The sequence below is a fragment of the Penaeus monodon genome, chromosome 31 (genome assembly GCF_015228065.2).
Source record: "Penaeus monodon isolate SGIC_2016 chromosome 31, NSTDA_Pmon_1, whole genome shotgun sequence".
Classification (NCBI taxonomy): Eukaryota; Metazoa; Arthropoda; class Malacostraca; order Decapoda; family Penaeidae; genus Penaeus; species Penaeus monodon.
In genome coordinates this window covers 35,416,088-35,416,470 of record NC_051416.1, presented here as the reverse complement: position 1 = coordinate 35,416,470, position 383 = coordinate 35,416,088, and positions in this window count along the sequence as shown.

Here is a 383-nt window from a genome sequence, read left to right as displayed (position 1 = left end):
GTATGATGATACATAATACTGACAAGATAGGGATAAACCCCACCCGCGCTTCATTATCAGATATACATAAAATCATGTATAAATGTAAGGAGAAATTTAACTATGACTTTAATTTAAAATGACCATTATTTTTAATAGAGTTGCTCACTGATCCCTGACCCCCTTCCTGTATGTTGTATTGATCCACTGTTTTTGGTTTTATTTTTTTTGATAAAATAACATTTTGTTTAATCTCTATTGCGTGAACGATGAATTCATTTTCAGAGACCCTGAATAGGGAAAAAACCCCTAACATGCAGGGTAAGTCCAATCCCCAGAAGTCCCTAAAAACATATCTATAAGAATTTTTCGAAACACGTTTCTAATATCAATATAGGGGCTGG